We start from the raw sequence: 15,294 nt of genomic DNA on the forward strand, positions 1-15,294 counted from the left end.
AGAGGGGTCCCTGGAAATCTTCGCAGAGCCACCGGAATCCGCTGGACGGGCTTTCAGGGGGCTCTGGCACAGGTTTCTGTTGGCCCCGTGGGGCAGCCGACGGCCTCTTTTGGGGACAGGCTGGGGCTTCAAAACTCAGCTGACGGCCGTGGGCCACATGCCAGGAGCCCCGAGGAGGGGCCGTAGCAGAGGCCCCCAGACAGGCGTGGCCTGAGGTGGCCCGGAGGTGCCAGGTGGGCAGAGGGGAGGCAGCACGAGCAGGACACGTCCTGGAATAATGAGGCCGCTGGCTGGGTGGAAGGTTCCTGTGGGGGCGGCCATGGGCACAGGCTGAGCAGACTGGGGGGCGTCTGGGAGGGGCTTTGCTGCAAGGAGAGCACTGGGACGGGGTGCAGGGGCCAGCTGGGAGGGAAGGGGCCCCCACGAGGCCCACGTGGGCAGGAAGCTCTGACAGCCGGTGCCCAGGGCCCTGCCTGGTGCCGCCTCGGGCCCTAGAGCAGCCGGGCATCCGCATCCTCAGCCTGGGGTGGCAGCGGGGGCCCCGAGGCAGGGGCCGTGCCAGCCTGTGGGTGCTGGACGTGCCCTGGGCCTCAGGCTAGGGTCACCTGTCCTGTGGGTTCTCTGGGACCTGGGGTGGGGGCCGAACCCGTGTGGCAGCCCAGACCCCGTGCCCCCAGCACCCTCTCCGCAGTTTTCAGGGTTCTGGTACATCCTTGCCATCGCCTCTGACACCCAGGGGTTGTTGCCGAGCAGAGACAAGAGGAAGCTGGGGGCGTCTGTAGTGAAGGTTCACAAAATGGGCCAGCTGAAGGTAGTCCTCGTCTTTAACCTGTGAGTGGACCAGGGCAGGGGTCCCAGCACATCCTTTGCAGACCCCTGAGCCCAGGGAGGGGAAAGGGAGCCGGGGGGTGGGGGCGGGGACCAGGCCCGTGGGTCAGTCTGGAAATCCCACAAGGACTGTCCCCGAAACCCCAATACCCATCACTCTCTGCCCCTAAAACTCAAACGGCTGCTTTTGGGAGAGGCTCCCACAGTCCACCAGGGGCTCAGCGGGCAGAGGGTGTTTGGAGTATTTCCCCTGAGCTGTGGGACCGGCCCGGGTCCACGCTGGAAAGTCCCAGGGCAGCAGAGCCCAGAAGGGGCTCCCTGGCCCCGAGCTCACAGCCCACCTCCCCCCAGGTCACAGGGGTGCCAGGCACACTCGCTGATCCTGCGGAAAGACAGGAAGAGGGCTGTGTTCAGGAACACCTGTACGTAACCGCTGGGCCCTCGGGAGAGCAGGGGGAGGGGTGTCCAGGGCTTCCTGGCCACCGGGAACCAGGGTTGGGCTACTGACCGCACTGGCCCCAGCTGTCCTCCCCCGAGAACATGGGCCGGTGGGGATGAATGCCCAGGACACGCAGTCAGGCCACCGAGGCCCAGAACCGACGTGGCTGGCGTGTGCCCAGGGGCCTGGGTGGAGGGGACTCTGCGGCCCTTCCAGACACCCCCGCCGTGCAGGCGGAAGGGGTCAGGGGGTCGGGGCCCACCGTGCAGGCGCGAGCAGGCGACTCTGTGCTTCTCTTCCCGTCCAGTGAAGGGGGTGGCGGGCTTCCACGTGCTGACCACTGACTACAACGACAGCGTGGTCTACCTGCGCCTGGGCCGGGCGGGCCAGACCACCAACACCCTGCTGCTCCTCGGTGAGTCCAGCGGCCTGGCGTGTGGGGCAGAGAGTGGGGGCCGAGTGGGCGTCGTGACGGACACCCAGACCAGCGGCCACACGATGGGCACTCACCCCTCAGTCCAGGGTGCCAGCCTGTGGGGTCTGGTGGTTTGCAGACAGCCGCCTTCTCGCTGTGTCCTCGCACAGGGGTTGAGGTGGTGCTCTGGTCTCGTCCTCTTCTCGTAAGGGCACCAATTCCTTCATGAGGGCCCCACGCTCACGACCTCAGCTACCCCGATCACCTCCCAAGGCCTCCTATGACCACCCCGTTGGGGACTCAACACGTGAATTTGGGGGACACACACACGTAGCCCACAGTGGTCGGTCACGGCCCGTGGGGTGCAGCCTGGCAGGAGGGGTGAAGTGGGGAGGTAGGGCTGGCCGACGATGTGAGCAGGGGGAGGGAGGGAGGGCGGGTGGGCAGAGCGCGGGACCCTTTGCGTGGAGACCATGCGGGAGGGTCTGGGAGGTACCCCCAGGGGCAAGTGGGGAGGCCATTGCAGAGGGGGGGTCAGAAAGCCAGAGGCCGGGAGGGGGCGGGCTGTCCATGTGGATGCAGAGGCCCCCAGGCTGACAGCAGGATTGGGGGGCAGGAGGTGAACCAGGAAGAGGTTCTGCCCCGGGTTGGGTGGGTGGTGCACAGAGGGTGGGAGGGGGTCCTGGGGCGTTTCCGTCGGGGTGGGCCCGTCCAGGGATGCAGCGAGAGGGGCAGCGGCCAGACTGGCCAGAAGGAACTAGAGGGCCCTGCGTGGTGACCCTGTGTGGTGACCCCACCTCCCAAGGCTCTCTGGGGACCCGCCCTGGCCGACGCTTCCTGTCACCCACCAGTAGCCGCCTGCCCCTGAGCGCACGCACCTTGCTTGCCTGTCCCGAAGCCTGGGGGCGCTCCCGTGCTGGGGGGCAGGTGCAACCTCGAACGGCTGATGCCGCGACTCTGCTTCCCCACCGCAGGCAGACAGAGCACGGCCAGCTTCCTGCGTATGCGAAAGTTCATAGACGTGTGCGAGGCTTTGGAGCTCACCCGCAGTGTGACAGTTCTCCCGAAAGATGGTAAAGTGCGGCCGCAAGCGCTCGGGCTCAGGCAGCACTGCTCCCGGCCCCATGCCCGTCCCGCTGGGGCGCTGACTCCCGTGGGGGACGGAGAGGTAGAGCAGTGACAAGGGCACTTGTTAAAGATCTGAAGCCACCGTGAAGGCACGGCCACGCGTGTGAGCCCGCGGCACCCAGAGCACAAATGCTGCCTTGGCCAGGTCTCTGCCGTGTGGCTGGGGGCCGGGGCTGCACGGCTTTGCCCTCTGCGGTGCCCGAGGCCCCCGGGAGAGCCAGCCCCCCACCCCCTCACTGCCTCTTTCCTCTCCCGCAGCTTCCTGTGCACACACCATCCTGCCGTGAGAGTGAGCTGCCACCCACCTGCTCTTCCCTCTGAGGCTCGACTTGTGGTCCACCTAGACCGCAGGAGTGTTGTTCCAAATTGCAGGCCTTCACATCCAACTGGTTGTTGAGAGGGGTTTGGGGACCCCAGGCCTGATGGTGTGGAACCCGGGGCCCGTGGCTGTAGCCCAGCAGGGTCCTTTACGATCACTGAGGGATGGGGTGAGGGGCACATGCTGACCGGGTGGGGGATGCGAAGCCAGGCCCCTTCGGCCTGTGTCCTCTGGATTACGCGGCAAAAAGATGCGGCTGGGCCTTTTCTGCTGCAAAATAGACCACGGGTCCCGTGTAATGTGCCACATGCTTTCTCTGCAGTGAGTCTCTGCCACCGTCCTCCGCGTCCCGTGACACCCTACACTGTCTCAGGAAGCCGTGCGCTTATACGCACCACATGCATGTCACGGGCATCGTGCTGGCTGCTGGGGAGAGAGCAGCGGGCACACAGGCAGCCATGGTTCTCTCTTTAGGAGAGGCGGACGCGGACTCAGTCACCCAAGCGCACAGTCACAGACCCTCAGGAATATGTCCAGAGGTGCCAAGTGCGCATCACGGCAGGCCTGGCTCATTCCAGGTCGGGAGGAGGGGTCAGGGAGAGCTTCTTGGAGGAAGTGACGTTTGAGCTGAGAAATGAAAGACGGTGTGGGTTGAGAAAGTTATGGTGAGGCTGGGAGGGAGCAGGCCCTCCTTGGAAGAGGAAACAGTCTGAAAAAGCTCAGAGTGGTGGAGATGGAGGGGAGGGCGTGGGTGCAGGGCCGGGGTTGAGCTTGGAGCAGCTCGGGGATGCCCAGATGCAGGTGTCCTGAGGGAGTGGGAGTCTAGAGCAGAGGTCAAGGTGGGAGACAGATATTTTGGAGTGACTGATATTTATTTGGTGATGGAGGTTGCACATGGATGAGATCACCTAAGGAGAAAACAACAGGATTGAATCAGTCAGCTCCTGCTGCTTACAAACAACCACACAAATGTATTTTTATTTTTATTTTTATTTTATTTTATTTTTTTGGCCATGCCGCGTGGCCTGTGGGCTCTTAGTTCCCCAACCAGGGATTGAAGCCGGGATTCACCTGGGCAGTGAAAGTGCCAAGTCCTAACCACTGGTCCTAACCACCTGGGCAGTGAAAGTGCCGAGTCCTAACCACTGGACCACCAGGGAATTCCCCCATACAAATGCATTTAGCTTCCCTGCCTGGGGCTCAGCTTGGGATTGGCTGATGTAGGCTGGGCTCAGCTGTGGAGCTCAGTTGCATTTGTTCTGGCAGTTTTGGGTCGGCGGGAGGTGGGTTGATTTGGGCCGGCTCTGCTCCCCTTGTGCTTCAGCTATGGTGCTCGTCTCGTGGCCGTGACGAAGGCACACAGGCCGGGAAGGAACAGGGGCCCTTTGAAGGCTCAGAACGGGCACAGCGTCACTTTGCCTCATCCTCTGAGTCACTGCCTGGTCCTCATTCTCAGCCACAACAGCTCACGTCAGGGGTCTTCATCCCACCTTGCGTCTCAGGTCCCCCGAGTCTCCTGTAACCGGGGCGCTGGAACGTGGACCCTTGTGGTCTGCGTCTGGCAGGGGCTCCGCTACATCACACACCTTCCAGCTAAACGAGAAGTGGCCCCAGCCCAGGGGTCAGCATCCCCAGTGGACCAAGAGCGGATGGCGGCCTGGGAGCTCCCATCCAGGAAGGAGGAGGGGTGGCCCTCTCTGGGGGTGGGTGTCCCTGAAGCACTGGCTCTGCGGCTCCGGTGTGTTGTCCTCTTGGCTCTGTCCTCTGAGACGCTTCCGTTTCACGTGTTCACTTGCTCCGGCCACGTCTGAAGGAGGCGTCGGGACACACGCCATGTGTGCAAGGCGCTCAGCCCGTCTCCTGCCTGGAGAAGTCGCCCTGCGGCAGCCGCACTCCCATCTCAGCCACGCGGGGCTTCCGACACTTGGAGGGTTTTCTGTGCATTTGACTCCAGTGTACTCCAGGCGCTCAGGGCCACACCCAGGGTCCCTTAGGAAACATGCCTCTTTCTCCAGGTTTGATGATTAGAATTTGGGGGCCCTCAGCCTCGAGCATCCTAGAGGCCCTTGTGTGCACCTCGAGGACCTCCCTGGCACCTTAATTCTTCCAGAGGTCCAACAAAAACATCGCACCCCAATCTTGATTTGGTCTGTACCCTGAGGACGTGTCTCACTGCGGCGCCGGGATTGAGTTTTGTTGCCTGTCTGCACTTTAACAGCCATGTCCTAGATTTGATCCCCGGCCAACCTCAACCCTCCCATGAGGTTTACTCTGAGATGAGAGTCCCTCAGATCCTGGAGGACCCCTGCCCACCCTTCCCATGCGGAGCCCATCCCTCTGGGCCTCCCCACAAGGGCACAGGTGCACACACACACACACACACACACACACACTCACACACGGACTGCCCTGCTGGGGGTCAGAGGGGAGTGCATATGGGGGAGGTGAGAGGGGTGAGAAGGAGGTTGGGGGCAGCTCTGCCACGGGGCAGGGATAATGACCCCCTAGCAACATCCCGGCCCTAGCATAGGGAGGCGAGAGATGCCAGGCTGATGGAAGGGGTGCCCAGGGGGTTGCCTGGCCTGGGCCACCCCTAGAGCTGCCTGGAGAAGACAGGGTCTGGGCCCTGTGTCCACTACTCTGGGCACCGGGCACTAGGATGAGACCCCCTCCCTCCTGTGGAGGGGCTACAGGAGAGGAGGCCTCAGCTTACTTCTCTGTAAAGTGGGTGCACAGACGGGGTGACCCCTAAGGTCCCATAGGCTCGCAGAGGAGTCTGCTGGCCTTGGTTCTCCGTCCCTGACCCACTGTGCTCTGAGTCCTTGGACAGTGCTTTCTACCCCCTGAGGCCCTTCTGAGCAGGGGGCAGCCTGGGGACTTGGGGGACTGGGGACCTGGGGTGCAGAAGGCGGCAGAGACTGGACCACTCATCGGGGACCAGGGACAAGACCCTCCTTGTTGGCGCCTGGGGGTCCTCATTTGGAAGTGGGTGGAGTCACTGCCCTGGTTGGGGTGAGGAGGCCTCCGGAGTGAACTGGACACCAGGACAGTGGAGGGAAGGAGGGGAGCAAGAGAGGCTCTGAGGTCCCTCTCGTCCCCCAGGAGCCGACAGGTCCTGCTCCTTTGCCCCCTCGGCCCTGGTGGAACCACTGCCTTGAGGACCCCCAACAAGTTCTGTGGTTAGTTTTCTGGTCTCCTGCCTGGGGCTGCAGTTCCGGGGCTGACCACCAGGGGGCGGGCTGTGCTCACTCTGCTGGACGGAGCAACTGGAGCGGGGAAGGGACACCCGGGGTCATTCTGGGCGTCCCCCTGCCGCGGATCCAACATGCACCTTTTATTGTTAGCCTCCAGGCCCACACACAGTGGGAGCTGCTCGGAGGCGGGAGGGGGCTCTGAGACCCCCTATAGACCATTCAGCTACTGTCCCCCCTGCACTCACCCTGAGCAGGGGCTGTGTTAGGCCCGGGGGCGGTGCTGACACGACAGGTGGTCCCCGCCCTGCAGGAGCTCACAGCCTGGAGGGGCAGATGGAATCCACATGAGAGAGAAGAGCAAGTGCTCTAGGGAATGAGTCAGGGCCCCGGAGGAAGGGCCGGGAGCCCCTGGGGGTCTAAAAGGCTCCCTGGTGACACTGATGCCAGGACCAGAAAGACAAGAGCAGCCAGCCCTGCACACTCTGTGGGCAGTGAGCTGGGGGGGAGCTCCAAGGTGCAGAGACTCGGAGGCAGAAGAGAATTTGGCCGGAGAGCAGGTGAGACAGGAGCCAGCGTGGCTGGAGAGAGCGGGGAGGAGCGGAGGTGGGGGGATGGGGGAGGCAGGGCCAGACCCGGGGCTGGAAGGACGTCCTGGTGTCTGTGCCACGCGACAGCATCCCCTAACTTAGCGCTTACAAGGACAAACACTGACCCTCTCAGTGTCTGTGACCAGGAGGCAGGCTCAGCTCAGCTGGGAGCCTCTGCCTCGAGGTCCCCCAGGAGGCTGGGCTGTGGTCTCAGCTGAGGCTCAGTCAGGGTGGGGTCTGTCTCTGAGATCATTCTCGGGTTATTGGCGGGATTCAGTTTGGACGGGGGCTCGGGTCTTTCCTGTCTGTGGGCCGGGACCCAGTGTCGGTTCTTTGCACTGGAGCCTCTTAGGGCAGCTCGTTAATACCTGATCTTGCTTCTCTAGAACATTGGACCAGAGACAGAGAGACAGAGACAGGGAGAGAGAATGAACACAGGAGGGAGGGAACCAGGCAGAAACTCACAGACCTTTCATAAACCAGTCTTGGAAACAACCACCCATCCCTTTTGCCCAATTCTATTCGTTTGAACCCAGTCCCAAAGCCCATCCACCCTGAGGGGAGGGACGACACAGGCATGTGTGGCAGAGGCAGGGAGGCTGGGAGCCGTCGTGGGGCGGCCCACCCACAGGCCGATGTGAGACAGGACGGGAGGACCTGGAGTGTTGTATGTTATCTAGCACTCATCTATGGAGTAAAGTACATTATTTCATTTTTATTTTTTAAAGGTTTTTACTCCAAGGACAATAAATGTTAAATAATGAATTCTAAAGAATTTAAGAATTAAGTAAAGAACAAAGTCCTCCCACTCTAGCAGGTGGTGCCCCATTTCCCGCCCTCCCCCTCTGTGTGTGCCTGTGCCTTTGCGGGAATCGGGCAGGGAGGATTCTGGGGCATGTGCTCTTCCAGAACTCGGTTTCCCCTGGTGGACACTGGTCAGTCCATCCTCTTCCTCTTTTGCATTTTCTGGGGCCCTGAATCAGAATTTCCGAAGAGCCCCTACTGTGGATGTTGGGTCCATTTCCTATTCTTCTCCCCCATCACTGTGCTGAAGGGAACATCTGCGTCCATACATCTTCATTTGTTTAGAACAGATCCGTGGAAGTGGAGAGACTCGGTCTAATGCAAACATGATTTTAACGTTGGTCACAGTTTCCAACATCTGAGATCTCCCTGACCACTCTGAGCCTTGTTTGGGAAAGCAGGGGTCCACACTCTGGGGCTAAGACCCCCAGGAGGGCGGCAGAGGCGGGGCTGTGTGGGGGGTGGGCGTGAGCGTATGAGACAAGGTTTGTGCTGGACACACAGGGAGCAGTCCCCAGAGGCTGAGGTTGGACCGGGAGCAAAGATGGTCGCCCCCTACGTCCCCAGCTTCCAGAGCTCCAGCTCCGACCAGTGACCCTGCCTGGGCCTGTGGGGGGGACTGTGGGCGTTGAGCTGGGGTGCGGCAGAGCCGGGTGACCTTCCCCTGCCCCAGGAGCTGTTCAAGAAGGTGGTGCCCTACCACTGCCTGGGCTCCATCTGGTCCCAGCGGGACGAGAGGGGCAAGGAGCACCTGGCTCCCACCGTCCGTGCTCGCCATCGCCCAGTTCAACAGCGTGGCCAACTGCGTCATCACCACCTGCCTCGGGGACCGGAGCGTGACGGCCCGCGCCAGGGCCAGGGTGGTGGAGCACTCGATCCGGGGGTGGCCGGGGGATGCTGTGAGAGGGGCAGGGGAAATCCCTCTCCAGTTTTGGAAACTTCTTGGAGAATTGGGTCTCTGGCTTGCCAGCTGGTTCCTCTGGCTGGGACTTAGCTTCCTCCAGGCTGTTGGGTGGGTGGGTGGGTGGGTGGGTGGGAGGGGAAGGGTCCTTCCTTCCCCAAACCAGCTCAGCCTGTGCCCGCAAAACCACGCCCCATGCTCCTTCTGTCTGCACGGTGCTTCAAGGGGAGGGCACCCCACCTGCCCAGGGACAGGGGGCTGCTGGGAATGCTCTTGGCTAAGGGGCCAAAGGGGCTGCCCAGAGGGGCAGGTCTGGGGTTCCCCACTCTGCTCCGAGGACAGGAGCTGCTAACCACAGAGAATCCTGTAGGATTGTTGCCTCGTTGGCAACACCTTACACTGGGGGGTAGCCCAAGTCAGCAATAACTTGTTAGCGTGTGAGAAATCTCAGGGGACTAATGAATTCATGGCGGGTCCTTCCTGACCCCACCTCAGAGGTCTCCCTGTCAAAGGGGGCAAAGTGTCGCTCCCCAGCGCCCCCTGGCAGCCCCTACCCCGTATCAGAGGTGGGACCCAGGAGACCCCTCCTGAGAGAGCGAAGGCAGAGTTCCCTACGCTGTAGGAAAGGTGAAGGCTTTAGCAGGGCCTCAGACCCAGCCTGAGGGGCAGGGGCTCCAGGGGGGCTGCGGCAGGGACAGCAGCTCAGCCAAGCCTCCCCAGAAAGCGGGAAGCCCTTCTGCAGGGAACAAAGAGGTGGCCCCAGCTTCAGGGACGCTCGTGGGGTCGGGGCAGTAACTATGGGAGACGTTATCAAGTGCCTCTGTGCCTGGCCCTGTTCTAAGTGCTTCGCAGAAGCTGACTGGTGCTGTCCCGCCGGCCACGGGTCCGGGCCGTACGCGCGGGCGGGAAGGCGGGACTTTCTGATAGCTGGGAGCGTCTGGCTCGGGTAGGGCCCGTGGACGCGATAGGTGAGCCTAGGAGGCCCGGCCGGGGAGCTCGGCCGAGGTCCGGAGGCGCCACGTGCGCGGTGCAGCCTGGAGGGTCCGCTAGAGGGCGCTGCTGCGGCGGCGAACTCGGGGCGGGCGCGGGTTGGGCCTCGCGGGCCGCCGTCCGCGCTATAAAAGGCGCGGCGCGCGGTCGCGCGTTCTTTCCGGCGGCGGGAGGGGAGGGAGGGCGGGCGGTGTGCTGGGTTCGCGCGGCCTCGGGGCCGGAGCCCGGATACCCGCCCGCCCCAGCGCCCGCCGCCGGCCGAGCTCCGCCCCGCGCGTCTCCATCGTGGGTCGCAGTGGTCGGATGTGCGTCCGGGTCTGCGGGACAGGCGGGCGCAGAGGTTCCTTGTATTGGCGCGGGTGGGTGCGGCGAGGTTCTGGCGCCTCCGCGGAGCATCGTGGGTCTGGGGCTGTGGGCGCCGCGGATTGCTATTCTCTGCGCACTTTCCCGGCTCTGAAGCCTCGAGAACACGGCTAGGCAGCAGTAGTTTAATGGGTGAGTCGGGACGTTTCATTCAGAAATTGCCCACCCCTCCTTCAGCGCCACTGCTTTCCCTGCTTGCGACCTTGAGGAAGTCACTTTATATACTCCTAGCCATGTGTTGTTTTGTCTTTAAACAGACTGGTTGTCATTGCTTACTGGGCTCAAGAGTGAGGCGATTTCCGAATTACAGTGTGTGTGTGTAGTACAGTGGGTGTGAATGCGGTGGCCGCCTTGTGGAAGGGGTGGCTGCATTCATAGCCTGGTCCCTTGATCACCTGCGGTCTGCACCACTGTACTGTAATCTCCAATTTCCACACACCCCCAAATTAAACAGGGAGTAAAACACGGAGGGTACCCGGGTTTGGTGTGTAGACATGTGTAGGCCTGGAGGTCAAATGCAGCAAAACAAAGCCTGGGTGAAGGGCCTTTTTGTGGGCTTGTAAGGTTGTTATAAAGCGTGGGTTTCTTTTTTTCTCTAGGGAGTTTGACTGCTGGGAACTAGGGGCCTGCTGGGGTCTCAGGTGAGTTGACACGTGTGCTGGGACAGGTTTGCGCTGAAGAATAATTTTTGTGCTAGTGGAATGCCTTTTTTGTTACATCCTAAGCACGGGGCCAAGGCATCCATGTGGTCAGGGAATAAAAACTTGAGTTATTTAATTTTCTGTAGGCACTGCTCCTAGAGGCGTTGCAGATGTGGCTACTGTGCCACATTTGTGTCATTAGGTGGCGGAGAGAAGAGAGGCTTGACTATGCCCAGAGTTCTGGCCCGTGGACATCTGGATGATTGATAGCCTGACACTTGACGGTGTGCTGACTGGGGGGGGGGTGTTTACTGGCGGCCTGAAGCCTATCGTGTAAAAGCACTTTAATTCCCTCCTAGTTCTTGGCTGGCCCCGGAACACGAGGTTGCCAGGTGTGTGACGGCAGCAGGTAGGAGTGACCCGCTGGTGCAGTGATGAGCAAGAAAGGTGAGTGGGTTTCAGTAAGGCTGACTTGCTGAAGATTTGTCACATTGGATTAAAAAAGGGTGGCACTAGAATTTTCATTTCCAGTGTGAGCTCAATAATACCGCCTAACAATCTGAAATAATTTGACTTATTTTAGGTGGATCCATGGGTAGTTACTGTCTCTTAAAAGAAATTTTATGATGGGTTGTGCAGCCAGAAACTCTAGAAATAAAGTTGCCAGGTTTAAACGTTACAGAGACAATTCCGAAGGCCAGCTGTGCTACCTTACGTGAGGTTTTTCTAAATTCTAGAGAACTGTTTCCTGTGTTGCCTTGTTTAGTGTTCTTTGATCCGTTGATCTATCTAGGACCTCACTAGTAGCTCCCTGGGAGAGGGTGCAGAGATTTCTAAGGAGGGCCCTCCTGGCTGCACTATGATCCCTTGGGTTCGTCACACACCATCCTACTGCCAGGTGCCAGCATAGGCAGCCCTTTTATATAAGTTTATTTATTTTATTTATTTTTGGCTGCGTTGGGTCTTCGTTGCTGCACATGGGCTTTCTCTAGGTGCGGCGAGCGGGGGCTCCGCTTCACTGGAGCACAGGCTCTAGGCGCACGGGCTTCAGTAGTTGTGGCTCACGGGCTCTAGAGCGCAGGCTCAGTAGTTGTGGCACATGGGCTTAGTTGCTCCGCAGCATGTGGGATCTTCCCGGACCAGGGCTCGAACCCGTGTCCCCTGCATTGGCAGGCGGATTCTTAACCACTGCGCCACCAGGGAAGCCCAGCCTTCCCTAGTTTTAAATACTGGCAACAGTAATAACGGCAGCCAGCTTTTCTTGCACTCTGATTCTGGGCCAACCACTTTTGTTCAGTACAGGAAGGACAGCGGCTGTTGGCCTGTGAACCTAGGCAAGAATGACCAGCCAACACAGTCCAGACCAAGGTGAGAGGCAGTGCTTTTCTGAGCTCCTCCTGGAGGCCTGCTGGGCGGGCGCGAGGGACACTGCCCTGCAGATGCCGGACTTGCCGGCACCACGGGTGCAGCTGCCCTGCTGCACCTGTGACGTTGGGGCGGAGAGGAAGCGGCTATTTCTACGCTCAGTGCTCAGAACAGTGGGCACTAAGAATGGTTTGTAGCCGGACATCCCCAAAAGCTGCGTGAGGGAGCACCTTGTTTCCATGTGCGCTTGCGGTGGGAGCTGTGCGCAGGCCCTTGAAGACACTGATATTCTTTTTCTTTATAAAATAAAGCTCGTTGTGAGAATTAAATGAGATATGTGTATAGGCATATGGCAAGCTTTGGGCATAATGGGATTGACCAGGAGAGTGTCTCCTTACTGGAAATGATTGTTCTGTTGGTCTGTCTGGCGAGGAGTTTTTAGGAATCCTTGGGCAAGTTTGACCTGCATCCCTGGCTGAGGGCTGCTGAGCTAGTATCAAGGCCCTGTGGGGCTTCCAGGCCCTGTTCAGAGTAGGACCCTAGGTGGGGATGAGGGGGGGCCCAGAGCCACTGGTCCACGAGCGCTCGTACTCTGAGGACCTCGAGACGAGTCACTCTGGAAGGAAGGCCAGAGGTTCGCTCCTGGCTTTTGTCCTGTTGGTGAGGCAGAAGTCGGGCCCCTTTGTGGAGCCCCTCGACGGGCCGACCGTAACCCTATAAAAAATGATCATCCAAACCAGGGGTGTCTTGGTCTCCTTGCAGGTGGAGAGTGCATTTTGCTGTTTCCTGAAATGTTTAAGTTGGAGGGTTGAACAAAAGCTGTAGGTTAGTGGCTCTCGACTAGGGGCAGTTTGTCCCCCTCCCAGGGCACGTGGCAACTTGCAGGGCAGGAAAGGGATGGGGTGCTGCTGGCATCTAGTTGGTGGGGGCCAGGGCTGTGGCTACATGTCCTGTGGTGCCCAGGACGGCCCCACAGTAAAGCTACAGGGTCCCAAATGCTGATAGGGTCGAGGTTGACAAACCCTGTTATAGAAAATAATTTGGGAGGGATTCACGGATTGGATTCCATTTCTCAGGTCCGTGGGCCCAGCTCGGTCCTGTGCGTCTGGTCAGTGGAATAGACCTGCAGGTGTGGCTCTTGTCACTCTAGGACTGGCTTCAGGACAGGTAAGTTGGGAGCGGGGTGCCTGGCTGGGGGTCTGACAGAACTTTTGGACCCTTTACTACAAGCACATGGTATCAATTGTGGGTGTGCTTTGAGGAGAGGTGAGAATGTCCAAGTAGCTGATAGTGAAAGCCACTGCGGGCAGAACTGGTGGTGAGGCAGGACAGTGGCCTGACCTCGGCCACCTCCCCCGTTAGACAGTGTGTTGGCAGCAAATTGCCAGGTCTGTGGCTCAGGGCGGCCTGGCTGGGTGGCTCTGGCTGTAGCATCTGAAGGCTTGATTGGGCCAGAAAGAAGCACTTCCAAGATGGCATGCTCTGGCTGCTAGCAGGGGCCCGACGCTCCTCATGACATGACAGGTGGCTTCCTCCGGAGCTAGTGTGACCCAGCCTCAGAGCCAGCCCTGATGCTGATGCCCTTGGGAGGGACCATAGGGTAGGCGGGAGCTGCCTGCACGGCATGTGTCTGGTTGGTTCTTAAACCAAGTTTTGGGAGTGTGCTTTTTATTTTGTTGTTTTTTGTTTTTTTGAGAATCTTGAACATTTGGCTACTCTTGGCTGCTACTAAGCAGCTACCAGAGTTTTTGCCCACTTCCTCGTATCGTGCGCTGTGGCTTGTCAACTGGAGTGGGGTTGGGGTGACAGTGTAATTGCCGGAAGCAAGCAGACTTGATGAGCAGAGAGGGTGGCAGGTGGCGGTACCTCCGGTAGGTCCACCTTTGAGCCCGGCAGCAGCTGGGTTTCCTGTCCCATCCTACTTGGTAGAACCTCCCTGGCTGAATTCCCCTAGAAACTGGGTGGAATGTTCAGACGAGGGGAGCAGGGCTTGGCGTGTCTGGCAGGAGAGGCTGAAGAGGCTTAAGCAGCTGTGACCTTGAATTCCAGAAGCCAGTTGGTCTGCTGAGGAGGCTTGACTGTGGTCCGGTCCATCCAGCACCGGGAGGCGCGGCTAGTGGGTCGGGTCATCTCAGTTTTCTGTCTGCAGATCCTGCTGATGCGCCCAGGGCACCGCCCTCAGTTCTCCAGGAGAGCGCGCCGGAGGGGAGCCAGGGGGTGTGCCCGACTCAGCACGGTGGCCACGCACATCCAGTCTGCTGGCAAGGGCAGTGGGCAGCCGGAGGAAGTCATGGCCTTGGGAGTGTCCTGTGATGAAAAAGAACCTGCAGGCTTATCAGATAACGTTGGTGTGGAACGTTGGTGTGCTGAAAAGCAGTTCTGTGTGCTTTTCCCCCCTGGTGTGAATTAGCAGTGCTGAGGCAGCAAGCGGGATACAGAAGTGTGAGCAGAGACCGTCTGGAAGCCCCAGACTCCAGGGAAACTAAAGGTGACAGCCAGCCTAGTGAAGAGGACGGGAGTTAGGGGCGGGGGCGGCAGCCCAGCAGGGGCCCCTCGTCTCAGGGCTCTAATCCTGGCTCCAGCCGGCTGGTCAGGGAGCTGCAAGGTCTAATGGGCGAGCAGAGTCCACAGTCCTGAGCTGTTCTTCTCTGTGTTTGGGTCATCTCCCGCCATCCAAGGGGAGAAATCTAGATGAGGTTTAAGCATCAGTGCTTTAAGACTGTGGATCTCGGAGTTGAAACCTCGGAAGACATGTTTTCAGCACAGGGTGTTAAAGTGAACGGAAGGATTCAACCCCTTTTCAAGGAGGGTGTCTCCATGTGGGCAGAACTAGAGAATAAATGGGTCTTGAATAAACTGTCTTGACTTGCGTTTCTCTGTCTGATCAGCTGAGGCCCCAGCAGGAGTTGAGGGTGTGAGAGGGTCAGGCTCCTGGGCTCACAGCTTCTGTTTTGGGGGGAGGAAGGCACAGGGAAAAGGGGACCCTTGACTTTTTCCCGGACAGTGGATGTTACACCTAGTGGCTCATTGGCATCCGTGGAGAAGCCTTCCTAGGCTGGGCCGCACTGTTCTGTGCAGCAAGCAGTACGGGGAGAAGTTAGTGTAGAAGCTCTTACGAGAGAAAAACTGGAGAAGAAACTTGTCAGCCCACCCTTACATCCCCATCTGAACCACACCGGATCCGGGTTGGGGGCTCAGCTTGCAGCACCCTTGCCCTTGGCTCCAGTCGTAACCCCAGCCAACCAACTGCCAGGATGTAGCTGCCCCCCACCCTGCCCTCGCCCTCCCGCAGACCGTCAGGCTGGGGTCTGGAGTGGGCT

The 15,294-nt window shown here is 59.8% G+C and overlaps 1 long non-coding RNA gene and 2 other non-coding genes across 5 annotated transcripts; all 3 read left to right on the forward strand.

Annotated features, from left to right (window-relative positions):
* The first annotated feature begins 9,771 nt into the window (after positions 1-9,771).
* On the forward strand, positions 9,772-14,830 carry LOC133097618 (uncharacterized). 3 transcript variants are annotated; one of them, XR_009702036.1, is made up of 6 exons: positions 9,772-10,100; positions 10,568-10,609; positions 10,969-11,056; positions 11,907-11,977; positions 13,051-13,141; positions 14,110-14,830. It is a non-coding gene; the product is annotated as an uncharacterized LOC133097618 (long non-coding RNA). The 3 variants fall into 3 exon arrangements; XR_009702037.1 differs by having other exon boundaries at positions 14,124-14,830; XR_009702038.1 differs by lacking the exon at positions 14,110-14,830 and adding an exon at positions 14,024-14,087.
* On the forward strand, positions 10,758-10,888 carry LOC133098457 (small nucleolar RNA SNORA17). Its single transcript, XR_009702161.1, has one exon. It is a non-coding gene; the product is annotated as a small nucleolar RNA SNORA17 (small nucleolar RNA).
* LOC133098455 (small nucleolar RNA SNORA43) lies at positions 12,048-12,181 on the forward strand. The gene has a single exon (XR_009702159.1). It is a non-coding gene; the product is annotated as a small nucleolar RNA SNORA43 (small nucleolar RNA).
* Positions 14,831-15,294: the final 464 nt, after the last annotated feature.

Source organism: Eubalaena glacialis, chromosome 9 (genome assembly GCF_028564815.1).
Source record: "Eubalaena glacialis isolate mEubGla1 chromosome 9, mEubGla1.1.hap2.+ XY, whole genome shotgun sequence".
Lineage (NCBI taxonomy): Eukaryota > Metazoa > Chordata > Mammalia > Artiodactyla > Balaenidae > Eubalaena > Eubalaena glacialis.